At 45.2% G+C, this 10,442-nt stretch overlaps 1 pseudogene; it reads right to left on the bottom strand.

The window, feature by feature from the left end:
* Positions 1-6,389: 6,389 nt before the first annotated feature.
* LOC129700623 (U2 spliceosomal RNA) lies at positions 6,390-6,492 on the bottom strand (annotated as a pseudogene).
* Positions 6,493-10,442: the final 3,950 nt, after the last annotated feature.

Consider the following 10,442-nt stretch of genomic DNA (forward strand, 5'->3'; position numbering starts at 1 on the left):
TGAGTTACTCCAGCCTTTTGTGTCTATCTTTGACATGTATCCAACTCCTTCTCAAGCCTGGATCAAGTTCTGGGAAATCACGCACTTTGAGACACTGAATTCAGTGATCATTCATTCCTACACCCTTGCCATCAATTTGACACACAGTGCAGCCAATTGTGTCATGGTCCATTTATCTGGTCCATTTCATCTGTTGACAATCTGGGAAGGAGAAGATCGAAGGACATTCTTCTCACATTTCCCTTTTCCCGAAGCCTGTTTCTCGAACAAGACTGCAAAGCACGATTGGCCGCGTTAATGCTTTAACTTCCACGGCCCATCAGCAGCACTGCATAAAAACAATTGATGTCGTTTATGTCTGTGGCAAAATGGAACAGCGGCAGGCTGGCTTTCACAAGAACCACGGAGGGCAGCACCTTGACTGCAATTGCTTCTATACTGGGTTGTTGTAACAACAGCGGAATTGTAAAATTAATTGAAACAGTTGCTGCACATTCTTCCTCAATTGCGTTTGAACAAAGCATAACAGTGTTAACATTTTGAAGAATTTTATAGTTCAACAATATTGCATCAAAAAAGCTATTTCTGTGCCATTACAGATGGTATCATTTAAAAACATAAGAACATAAGAATGCAGGAATGGGGGGAAAACTGTTCAGGCCATTCTGCTCGCTCCGACATTAATTTCCTTCACAATGCTCCTGTGGACCATTTTGAATATTTAGCCTGTTTGCAAATGTGAACCTTTCATTAGCTTCTTGCAATAACAGTGGAGGTGGCTACAAATCTGCTCTTGCTCACAGGGCATGGAAATCACAGCATAATGTTTCAGTTGGCAGCCATCTTCAGAAATCATCTGCAGCTGGGGATCACACAGAATCTATATTTTGGGCATTTTCAGAGTTGTGTCATTTGCCGTGTTACTAAACTGCACCAGTGTCATCGCTAAATGCCATTCATTCACGTAGTTACATTGGTTTAGTTTAGTTTAGTTTAGAGGTACACTGTGGAGACAGGCTCTTCGTTCCATCGGGTCCGCGCCGACCAAAGGAATTTCCGGATAGAAACATAGAAACATAGAAAATAGGTGCAGGAGGAGGCCATTCGGCCCTTCGAGCCAGCACCGCCATTCATTGTGATCATGGCTGATCGTCCCCTATCAATAACCCGTGCCTGCCTTCTCCCCATATCCCTCGGCTCCACTAGCCCCTAGAGCTCTATCTAACTCTCTCTTAAATCCATCGTGACTTGGCCTCCACTGCCCTCTGTGGCAGGGAATTCCACAAATTCACAACTTTCTGGGTGAAAACGTTTTTTCTCACCTCAGTCTTAAATGACCTCCCCTTTATTCTAAGACTGTGGCCCCTGGTTCTGGACTTGCCCAACATTGGGAACATTTCTCCTGCATCTAGCTTGTCCAGTCCATTTATAATTTTATATGTTTCTATAAGATGCCCCCTCATCCTTCTAAACTCCAGTGAATACAAGCCTAGTCTTTTCAATCTTTCCTCATATGACAGTCCCGCCATCTCAGGGATCAATCTCGTGAACCTACGCTGCACTGACTCAATCACAAGGATGTCCTTCCTCAAATTAGGAGACCTAAACTGTACACAATACTCCAGATGTGGTCTCACCAGAGCTCTGTACAGCTGCAGAAGAACCTCTTTACTCCTATACTGAAATCCTCTTGTTATGAAGGCCAACATTCCATTAGCTTTCTTCACTGCCTGCTGCACCTGCACACCAACTTTCAATGACCGGTGTACCTCCCCCTTACCTAACCTAACCCCATTGAGATAATAATCTGCCCCCTTGTTTTTTCCCCCAAAGTGGATAACCTCACATTTATCTATATTATACTGCATCTGCCATGCATCTGCCCACTCACTAAACCTGTCCAGGTCACCCTGCAACCTCCTAACATCCTCTTCACAGTTCACACTGCCACCCACCTTTGTGTCATCCACAAACTTGCTAGTGTTGCACCTAATTCCCTCTTCCAAATCATTAATATATATGGTAACCAATTGCGGCCCCAACACCTAGCCTTGCGCCACTCCACCCACCACTGCCTGCCATTCTGAAAAGGCTCCGTTCACTCCTATTCTTTGCTTCCAGTCTGCCAACCAATTTTCTATCCATGTCAACACCCTACCCCCAATGCCATGTGCTCTAATTTTAGTCACCAGTCTCCCATGCAGGACCTTATCAAAGGCTTTCTGAAAGTCTAGATACACTACATCCACTGGCACCCCTTCATCCATTTTACTTGTCACATCCTCAAAACATTCCTGAAGATTAGTCAAGCATGATTTCCCTTTCATAAATCCATGTTGACGGACTAATCCTTGTACTGCTATCTAAATGCCCCATTATTACCTCTTTAATGATTGACTCCAGCATCTTTCCCACCACTCCCGGGTCTCCCGAAGAAGCCCACGTAAGTCACAGGGAGAACGTACAAACACTGTACAGACCGCACCTGTAGTCAGGATCGAACCCGGGTCTCTGGCACTGTGAAGCAGAAACTCTACCGCTGTGCCACCGTGCTGCCCGGTTGTGCATTGTATTTATGACATAAAATAGTAAGATTAAACGAGAACTTACCAGTTTGTAGTTTGATCTGTATTTTATGAGGAGGAACGTTGAGGGAATACGTGAAGAACCCGCTTCCAACGCATGCGTGTCATTCTTCAAAGCAGCGGTGTGAGGTCACAGGAACCTATAATGACCTAACATAGTAAGATTATCAAAGAGATACCAGTTTTTGATATGATCATAAGAGGGTGGGAGCGGAGGGCACGTATTCCCTCAACGTTCCTCCTCATAAAATACAGATCAAACTTCAAACTGCTAAGTTCTCGTTTAATCTTACTATTTTACTTCGGAGTCACGTGAGTGACTACGTGAAGATTTCAAAGCTCTGTGACCTCATGCCGTGGAAACGAGTCCATGCTTCACAACTGCCTTGGGTATTGGGAGAGAGCATCATTAGTAATTTTAAAACACACTTATACAAAGAGATGTGTGGTATAACGAAAAATATAAATTTTTAAATTTTTTAAGTTGAAAATCATAGCCCTGTAACCTTTCGGGCAAATTATATTGTTGAACGTAAAATGGTTTCCCAACACGATGATGGCTCCAAAAACTGGTTTGTTATAAAACCTTTGGAAAGTCCTTTCGGATGACCATCCTGCCATTCTGAGGATTTGGTCTGTGGGCACCTCTAGAATTTTTGCTGCGGATGTTGCTGCAGCCCTGGTGAAATGAGAGTTGAAAAACATTAGTGTCTATTCCTGCCATCCTCAGGACATATTCGAGCCACCTTGATATAGTTTGGGTCGTGACCCTTTTGTGCGGTTTCTTGTAAGAGATTAACAACGCCATTCCCTGACCTCGAATGCTCTTAGTATATTCTATGTATAGTTGGATGTGTCTTGCTATACACAGTCGTTGGTCATATGGATATACCATAAATTCAAACACTTGACCCGATGAACCTGGTCTGTTTTGTTTTATTAAATCCTGTATGACAAACACCAGTTTCTCGGGTGAGATGATCATGGAGTCCAGGCTCAGTTTGCTTAATGACTGGACTCGTTGTGCGGTAACTAACGCCATGAGCATAACCATCTTCATGGTCAGTTTCTGAAGTGACAATGCTGTTATGGGCGACCAGCTCCTCAGCATGTTTAGAACGACACCCACCTCCCAGATTTTGGAGTACCTGGTTTTAGGGGGATTTGCATGGAATATGCCCCTCATGAGTTTTGTTACCAGGGGGTGTGTTCCCACCGTGTGCCGCTCCGTTCCTTGTGATAGGTAATTGGAGAGTGCACTTCTGGCACTATTGATGGCACTGTAGCTCAATCGATTATCATAATGGAGGCTTGTTAAAATTCCAATACGGCCGGAATGTTCTTGGCCTTTTGGTCGAGGTTGTTATCCAAGCAGTATATGCCCCATTTCTTGATGTGTCCAAGGTACTGCTTCCGTGTTGATAGTCTTTGTGCAGATGAGAAGAGATTCATCGTCCTGTCTGACAGCCCCATGCCATGTAGTGGGTCTTTCAGACTCTACAAATCAACAAATCCATAGTCTTATGGCATGGATGACTGTCCCCAGTCACTGGATGAATTAATACATTCGGCTATGTTCATAAGGGAACATGGTTCTAACACCATCCCCTGTATGACCGAATACCATGGTTTACTAGGCCAGTCGGGTACTATGAGAATCCCAGATGCCGAGTCTAGTTGAATTTTTTCCCCCCAGTACCCGATTGATGTGGCAGAACGGGGGAAATACATCACCCTATGGCTTCGTTTACGTAACAATGCCAGGCTGGTTTTAGAATTTTAGTAAATAATATTGGGGCTGATGTTTGCCCCTTTGGTAAGCTCTATATTGCCAAAGTTCCCCCCCATCCAGTTAAATTTCAAATACTGTCTGTGATCCCCTCTGATGGGTACTGTATAGTATGCATCTTTTGAGTCAATGCCTGCCATATAGAAAAACCCAGCTGACACTAATTCTTTATCAGTAATAAGAGTATCCATCTTAAAATGAACATATTGAACGAATGTGTTTAGGGTTGAAAGGTCAATGATAATCCTGCAACCCCCATCTTTTTTATTTTTAATAAATATGTTTGATACAAATTGTAATTTTTCATGAAAAGTATGCTCAATTACACCTTTTGTGTACAATTTTTGTAGCACCATGTGGGCTTTAGATTGTTCGGTTTTTGTAAGGACAAAATGCCTTTCTGGTGTATGTTGTACTGGGGTTATTGAGATAAGTAAATTCTATCAAATAACCCTGAATACTGCTGAGAATATATGAGTCTGTAGTGATTTTACACCATACATAACTGTAGTATTGCAACCTCCCCCCCCCCCCCACCGTCGTGGGTCCCTTTTTTACAGAAGAACCACACCCACCTACCTCCATGGTTACCGGTGGTTGTGTTATTTCCTTGGTTTTTTGAAAAGGGGGTTCTGGTTTGATATCTCTTGTTCGGGGTTGTGTGGGAGGTTGAGGCTTCCGCATCTTCCAGGGTGGCCGTCCCTGGCCATACCCTAAAAAGGGGCTGCTGCGGGTTATATTGATTTCTGGCACTGCCACTGGTATGAGCCACATTTTTATGGACTTGCATGTGGCTGGTATCGTGCTCCAAAATAGGCCCTTGCGCTGGCCTTGATGAGCCCCAGTGTCTTGGCTTCGTCCACACGTGGTTCTTTGTTTGCAAATGGTAGCATATTAGGGGTCCAGTGCTGGCTGAATGGCAGCCTTCCGCATGTAGTTCAGCTCATATTGCATATTACTAAAACAGAGCTAGTGCGTCTTGATGGTCTTTGGTTAACTCTGTTTTGTCCAGGGTGCGGGTGTATGCTGTGATCCCTTCCGTCAATCCCTTTAAGGTTTCCTGGATCTTGAGGTCCTGGTTCCTGATGTTCCTCCCCATATGCTGCCAAATGCATTGGTTTACACTGGGCACCTGTAATGCCTCACCGTTGCCAGGTGGCAGATGTCTGGCCAGTCTCTGTAAATATTTCTTGTTGGAGTTTGTGGCCAGACATATAGTTAATACTATTGCCATCCTGGGATCCAAGTCTAACCCTGTTTGACTTGGTTTAAAGTAATCAGCCACCATGTCCAGCAGAGTCCCTGCTGTGTTAGGATCATGGGACGCTGTATTACCAGGCTCTGGCCCATCAGGGTCCTGCCCACTCTTTTTTATAGAGTTAGAGATCTCTAGGGGTCCCGCACGGGGTACCCATGTGGGGCTTACCTCCTGCCCACTGTGGCTAGTCTCCACATCCATGTGACTGCTACTGTGAAGGAGCTCCTTTTTTCCCCCGCTGTTTCCGTCCCCCGTACACACGGGCACTGGTTTGCGGGTTTTCATCGCCCTACCGCTGGCTACACCGGTCTTGTATGTGGGTCCACCTCTCCACACAGTCCCGGTACTCACAGGCATCTGTGCTGGCTGCTGTCATGCTGCAGCCACTTGTAGCGGCTTCCTCCAGCGTGGGCTAGCGGGTCCACGCCGTCTCCGTACTTCCAGCGCCATGGACCAATCTTAATACTTTAACCAAAGGATTAATAAACCGATTTTTATGAAAAAACATAGAAATTAGGTGCAGGAGCAGGCCATTCAGCCCCTCGAGCCTGCACCGCCACTCAATTCAATGGGGTCCGTGGGGTTGTACCCGATTCGTCGGGATTTTGCTGTGTAGCCGGTCAAAACCGGCTCCAACGCTCTCAGCGCTCCTGGCTGCTCGTTTATCTCAGACCGCTGGGACCGACCCCGGTACTCACGGTACTGGTCCCTCGCGGTCGTTGCAGCCGGTCAACCCCACTCCAATGCCCTCAGTTCTGGGCACTCCTGCTTATATGGTCCCTAGATAAGGGACGTATCAGATATTAAACTGATAAGAACAGATACTACACTTGATCTTAGCCAAAAAGCCAAGAAGCGATCTCTGTAACTAAAAACCCGCTGGGACCGACCCCGGTACTCACGGTACTGGTCCCTCGCGGTCGATTGCAGCCGGTCAACCCCACTCCAATGTCCTCAGTTTGTGAGCCTCGGTGCTGGCTGGTAGCGCTGCTTCCAACCAGACTCGCTTCCAAAGCGAGACTGGCATACTGGCCGAGAAGTGAATTTTCTCCCCTGGTGCGGGAGCGAAATCGGGCACAGGAATTTTCCTCTCCGGAAATCGATGTGCCGTTGCTGCTCCTGCATCTGCCGTTGCTGCTCCTGCCGGCTGCCCGCACTCCGCGGTTCTCCCCCGCCAGCTTTCTGCAGCCTACATGGACCCGGTCCATGTCTGCACCTAAAAGTAAGTGGAAGGAACGCAGAGTCTATTACCTGCTGTTCCCGACTTTCAAATTCTCCCGCTTGGGGAACGTCGTTCCCCCCGTGTGACTCGTTGCAATGCGTGTAGCGATATGACACGCATGCGTTGGAAGCGGGTTCTTCACTTAGTCACTCACGTGACTCCGAAGTAAAATTGTGTTCTGTGTCAGCACATTCAATGGCTGGGACAGGTACATACTGAAGCAGATTCAACAGTCTGTTTCACAAGGGAAGGGGGCAAGTAATTGGTAACCCAGCAGTAATCATCCTCCTTGCAGGGGGAAATTGACGTGGAGAGGATTAACCTTCCTGTTGCCATAGCAAATTATGGCCGCGGCCTTTTGTGTAACATTGCCTCCAGTGGGACAGGTGAAGCCACAACGAACACTTATATAGTGCCTTTAACTTAATGAAATGTTGTGAGGAATTCCACAGTTGTGTAGACAAAGCAACTTGCAATAAGGAGATATTAACGAAGGAAACCCATGGGAAATCAATAGTCACAAAAGTGGTGTTTACGGAGTATCCTTAGTCGAGATGATGAAAAAATGGGTCGACTGGACATAATCACTGGAATTTAGAAGGATGAGAGAGGATCGCATAAAAACATACAAAATTCTTAAGGAATTGGACAGGCTAGATGCAGGAAAGATGTTCACGATGTTGGGGGAGTCCAGAACCAGGGGTCACAGTTTATGAATAGGGGTTAGGCAATTTAGGACTGAAATGAGGAAAAACATTTTCACCCAGAGTGTTGTGAAACTGCGGAATCCTCTGCCACAGAAGGCAGGGGAGGCCAATTCACTGGATGTTTTCAAGAGAGTTAGATAACGGAATCAAGGGATAATGGGAGGAAGCAGGAACGGGGTACTGATTTTGGATGTTTAGAAACATAGAAACATAGAAAATAGGTGCAGGAGTAGGCCATTCAGCCCTTCGAGCCTGCACCGCCATTCAATATGATCATAGCTGATCATCCAACTCAGTATCCTGTACCTGCCTTCTCTCCATACCCCCTGATCCCTTTAGCCACAAGGGCCACATCCAACTCCCTCTTAAATATAGCCAATTAACTGGCCTCAACTACCTTCTGTGGCAGAGAATTCCAGAGATTCACCACTCTCTGTGTGAAAAATGTTTTCCCCATCTCTGTCCTAAAAGATTTCCCCCTTATCCTTAAACTGTGACCCCTTGTTCTGGACTTTCCCAACATCGGGAACAATCTTCCTGCATCTAGCCTGTCCAACCCCTTAATAATTTTGTAAGTTTCTATAAGATCCCCCCTCAATCTTCTAAATTCTAGCGAGTACAAACCGAGTCTATCCAGTCTTTCTTCATATGAAAGTCCTGACATCCCAGGAATCAGTCTGGTGAACCTTCTCTGTACTCCCTCTATGGCAAGAATGTCTTTCCTCAGATTAGGAGACCAAAACTCTACGCAATACTCCAGGTGTGGTCTCACCAAGACCCTGTACAACTGCAGTAGAACCTCCCTGCTCCTATACTCAAATCCTTTTGCTATGAATGCTAACATACCATTCGCCTTCTTCACTGCCTGCTGCACCTGCATGCCTACTTTTAATGGCTGGTGTACCATGACACCCAGGTCTCGTTGCATCTCCCCTTTTCCTAATCGGCCACCATTCAGATAATAGTCTACATTCCTGTTTTTGCCACCAAATTGGATAACCTCACATTTATCCACATTATACTGCATCTGCCATGCATTTTCCCACTCACCCAGCCTATCCAAGTCACCTTGCAGCCTCCTAGCATCCTCCACACAGCTAACACTGCCCCTCAGCTTTGTGTCATCCGCAAACTTGGAGATGTTGCATTCAATTCCCTCATCCAAATCATTAATATATATCGTAAATAGCTGGGGTCCCAGAACTGAGCCTTGCGGTACCCCACTAGTCACTGCCTGCCATTGTGAAAAGGACCATTTACTCCTACTCTTTGCTTCCTGTCTGCCAGCCAGTTCTCTGTCCACATCAATACTGAACCCCCAATACCATGTGCTTTAAGTTTGTATACTAATCTCTTATGTGGGACCTTGTCGAAAGCCTTCTGAAAGTCCAGATATAACACATCCACTGGTTCTCCCTTATCCACTCTACTAGTTACATCCTTGAAAAAATTTTATAAGATTCGTCAGACATGATTTACCTTTCATAAATCCATGCTGACTTTGTCCAATGATTTCACCACTTTCCAAATGTGCTGCTATCCCATCTTTAATAACTGATTCTAGCAGTTTCCCCACTACCGACATTAGACTAACTGGTCTGTAATTCCCCGTTTTCTCTCTCCCTCCCTTTTTTAAAAGTGGGGTTACATTAGCTACCCTCCAATCCTCAGGAGCTACTCCAGAATCTAAAGAGTTTTGAAAAATTATCACTAATGCATCCACTATTTCTGGGGCTACTTCCTTAAGTACTCTGGGATGCAGCCTATCTGGCCCTGGGGATTTATCGGCCTTTAATCCATTTAATTTACCTAACACCACTTCCCGGCTAACCTGGATTTCACTCAGTTCCTCCATCTCATTTGACCCCCGGTCCCCTGCTATTTCCAGCAGATTATTTATGTCTTCCTTGGTGAAGGCAGAACCAAAGTAGTTATTCAATTGGTCTGCCATGTCCTTGGTCCCCATGATCAATTCACCTGTTTCTGACTGCAAGGGACCTACATTTGTTTTAACTAATCTTTTTCTCTTCATATATCTATAAAAGCTTTTACAGTCAGTTTTTATGTTCCCTGCCAGTTTTCTTTCATAATCTATTTTCCCTTTCCTAATTAAGCCTTTTGTCCTCCTCTGCTGGTCTCAGAATTTCTCCCAGTCCCCTGGTAGGCTGCTTTTTCTTGCTAATTTTAATGCTTCATCTTTTGTTTTGATACTATCCCTGATCTCCCTTGTTATCCATGGATGCACTACCTTCCCTGATTTATTTTTTTGCCGAATTGGGATGAACAATTGTTGTAGGTCATCCATGCACTTTAAATGCCTTTGCATATCCACCGTCAACCCATTGACCAGTCTATCTTGGCCAATTCACGTTTCATACCCTCAAAGTTACCTTTCTTTAAATTCAGGACCCTTGTTTCTGAATTAACAATGTCACTCTCCATCCTAATGAAGAACTTAACCATATTATGGTCTCTCTTGCCCAAGGGGCTACACACAACAAGACTACTAACTAACCCTTCCTCATTATTCAATAACCAATCTAAGAATATCAGCCAATATTCAGCCATGATCACATTGAAGGGCAGAATGGCCTACTCCTGCACCTATTTTCTATGTTTCAATGTTTCTATAGAGGGAGAAGGACGGAGAGGGTTAGGTGAGGGAATTCCAAAGCTTAGGGCAATAACAGCAGAAAACAGGGCCAATAGTAATGGACTGATACAAGCTGGGAATATATCAGAGAACAGATTTGGAGGAACATCAAGTTCTTGGAGGATTGTTGGGCTGGAGGACATTACGCAGATAGGGGTGGGTGAGGAACATGAGAACAGAGATAACGATCTTTAATATGAGTCTTAACTGGAGCAGGAGTCAATGTGA

The sequence above is a fragment of the Leucoraja erinacea genome, chromosome 9 (genome assembly GCF_028641065.1).
Source record: "Leucoraja erinacea ecotype New England chromosome 9, Leri_hhj_1, whole genome shotgun sequence".
In the NCBI taxonomy this organism is placed as follows: Eukaryota; Metazoa; Chordata; class Chondrichthyes; order Rajiformes; family Rajidae; genus Leucoraja; species Leucoraja erinaceus.